The sequence below is a fragment of the Schistocerca gregaria genome, chromosome 9 (assembly GCF_023897955.1).
Source record: "Schistocerca gregaria isolate iqSchGreg1 chromosome 9, iqSchGreg1.2, whole genome shotgun sequence".
In the NCBI taxonomy this organism is placed as follows: Eukaryota; Metazoa; Arthropoda; class Insecta; order Orthoptera; family Acrididae; genus Schistocerca; species Schistocerca gregaria.
In genome coordinates, this window is record NC_064928.1 from 158546735 (window position 1) to 158550009 (window position 3275).

General features: G+C 44.8%; 1 non-coding gene across 1 annotated transcript; it reads right to left on the reverse strand.

Moving 5' to 3' along the window:
- Window positions 1-999: 999 nt before the first annotated feature.
- On the reverse strand, window positions 1000-1074 carry Trnas-cga (transfer RNA serine (anticodon CGA)). The gene has a single exon. It is a non-coding gene; the product is annotated as a tRNA-Ser (tRNA).
- Window positions 1075-3275: the final 2201 nt, after the last annotated feature.

Genomic DNA, 3275 nt, shown 5'->3' on the forward strand with positions numbered 1-3275 from the left:
TGATCTTCATCTCCGCCTTCACTGCCGTTGAGGTCTTCACCCACACGAGGTACAATCACCCGGGCCAGGTGAACCGAGGTTTTCTTACAAGGTGTTACTCCTCCCCGTCCTCCTTTTTCAACCAGGCTTGGTACCGGCTATGGCGGAGTTATCGTGTATCATTATATATATTTGAGAAATTTTTTAGGGTTACGGTTCGACTTGTCATTTTGAATAATTGTGCTTGCTTCTTAAATGCGCTTTATTCGTGGTAGGTGCATATTAGATCGGTGAGTATATGGCACAACTATGACATGGGTATGACCAAGGCATGTTACTGCCAGTTTTAATAGCTACGTCCATCTCACATACAACATTCTTGTGGTAAATTTAAAAATAAAATCTAAATCATTTTTTTATTATTTTTAATTATTTTTTTTACTTTTTTCATTTGCCTATTGAGCCTCTGGACAAGTCTTCACCGAGGAGGATTACTGTGTTTCTGTGAACCTGTAGAATCTATGTATGGGTTACTGTTAATTTTAAATAAAATTTCGAATTTACCACCGCTTTTCAGTGCTGGTTAAAGTATAAGTAAGGTTTTCGCATTTTCAAAATTCCCTGCTACCTTAACTTAGGTCACACGGTTTCACTCTGTACCATCATAAAGAAAAGTCTGTTGGGGGAAGTTGGAACTGTAATCGCGCACTTCGTGTGTGGCAGGCCTATGGACAGTACGTGTGCGATGTCCCTGTGCAGTTCTGTCCAGTGTGACGAGGCAGCCGGTGGTTGTGGCGGTAGGACTTCACCGACTGGGATTCAATACTCGCAGCCTGACCCTCTGGTGGCGGCAGCTGCACGCAAGAGTCAGCTGCACTTGGTATGATGCGAGACCGGGCTGTGATGTGGGGGTTGCAGAGTCACAATATTTCTTTAAGTAAAGACACAATTCCAGAATGAGATTTTCACTCTGCAGCGGAGTGTGCGCTGATATGAAACTTCCTGGCAGATTAAAACTGTGTGCCGGACCGAGACTCGAACTCGGGACCTTTGCCTTTCGCGGGCAAGCGCTCTACCAACTGAGCTACCCAAGCACGACTCACGCCCCGTCCTCACAGCTTCACTTCTGCCAGTACCTCGTCTCCTACCTTCAAAACTTTACAGAAGATCTCCTGCGAACCATGCATAACTAGCACTCCTGAAATAATGGATACTGCAGAGAGAGCGCTTGACCGCGAAAGGCAAAGGTCCCGTGTTCGAGTCTCGGTCCGGCACACAGTTTTAGTCTGCCAGAAAGTTTCACAAACGCAATTGTTCCTATCCTACCCCAGCAGCGGTGGCAGCTGTTCGGACAGTAAATATGTGCGTAGCACAGTGGGACTTAAATTTAGTAAACGTGAACTGTAACGTCGAAGGAGTGGGGAAACCGAATCATATTTGAATGTGCCACTATTTTGCGCTTATGACAGGATCATAAACTTGGAACATACGACATCCGACAACCATGTAGGTAGCTCCAGTGATCACGGAAATCTGACACCCCTGGTATCCTCACGGCCACCATTTTGGATTATGTCATAGGGCTGAGGAAAACCTGACAACCATGCAGACCACACTAGTATCCAGAGGGCGCCATCTTGGATTCCCATCCTGAATTCCTTTCACAGATGATGTGGTTGCCTGTAAGAAGGTAGCAACGCCAGAAGACTGTAGCTATTTACAGGAAGCCTTCCAAAGGACTGATTAAGGTGCAGAGACTGGCAGAACGTAATACAACTGACATACGGGGCATATATAGCAGAAGAAATCCGGTACTGTGGAATTACACTTGTGATGACAGATGTCAAGACCGTAGTTAGCAATTTAATGACATGTCAGACCAGAAAACGTTAATAATTGTATTTATATGTTGGATCATAACCACAAGGAGAAAAAGGAAATTTGTAAATTTGTAGTAAATTCCTTTGGGACCAAACTTTTGAGGTCATCGGTTCTAGGCTTACACACAACTTAATCTAACTTAAACTAACTTACGCTACGGACAACACACACACACCCATGCCCGAAGACTCGAATCTCCGACAGGGGAAGCCGCACGAACCGTGACAAAGCGCCCTTAGACCGCGCGGCCACCCCGCCTGGCAAGCGGACAAAGAATTACAAGTGCATGGAACAGACAGGTGACAAGCAGGTTGAAAAAAAGTCCTGAGGCGACCGAAATCTGTTCTACTTGTGAGCTGCTGACAAAACACGCCGGTGAGGATTATTCTTGAGGGTTCGCCAAGGTGACAAGGGTCGAGGTCACAAATATCAGTGGTATCCTTCCGATGTACGATATGGATAACAGTCAAACATTAAGACCATCAGACGTCGAGGAAAGGTTCTAAGGACATACTTCCGACAGATATTGCAGTGGGCTGTTTCCACCCAGTATCAATGTACAAAGGGATAAAAGCTCGGACATATTGTAGCAGAGTAGAAAGACAGCGAATAATCCTAACACCCCATGGTCTAGGGATAGTGCTTTTGATTAGTAATCAAAACGTCCTCGAGCTGGGTTCGAATCCCACCATTGCTTAAATTTTGATTAATAATCACCATAGGTGGTCGAAGATTTCCAGCATAAGAAGTCACCCTCAATATGCCAACGGGCTTGTCAAAGAGGGTGGCGGAGCGGACAGAGGTTCATGGCGCTCTCTTGTCCTAGAGGTGGAAGAATCAGCAAAGGTCAACGATATGAGGATGCAGAAGGCAATGGAAACAACTACATTAAAGAAACGTAACGTGTATACTGGCACATGTGGCCTGTAACTGAAAAAATGTCATGATGATCTCTCCTTTGCCAAAAGATTCCAGAAAAGTCCCCCATTCGGAGCTACGGGACAACCAAGGGGGAGATGACCATGACAAAAAGATTCGATACTCAATTAAAGGATAACGTTCTACGAGTCGGGGCGTGGAATGTCAGAAGCTCGAACGTGGTAGAGAACTAGAAAATCTGAAAATGGAAATGCAAAGGCTGAATCTAGATAAAATAGGGGTCAGTGAAATGAAATGGAAAGAATACAATGATTTCTGGTCAGATGAGTATAGGGTAACATCAACAGCTTCAGAAAATGGTGCAACGGGACTAGGTTTCGTTATAAATACGAATGTACGGCAGTAAACTGAATATGAAGAGATAAAGTATATGAGGTTATTGAAAGGGTAATACAGACCGTAAAGGGAGTTGAACATCTAATAGTCATGGGGGACTGGCATGCAGTTGTAGGGGAAGAAGAAAAAGGTTACAGGGG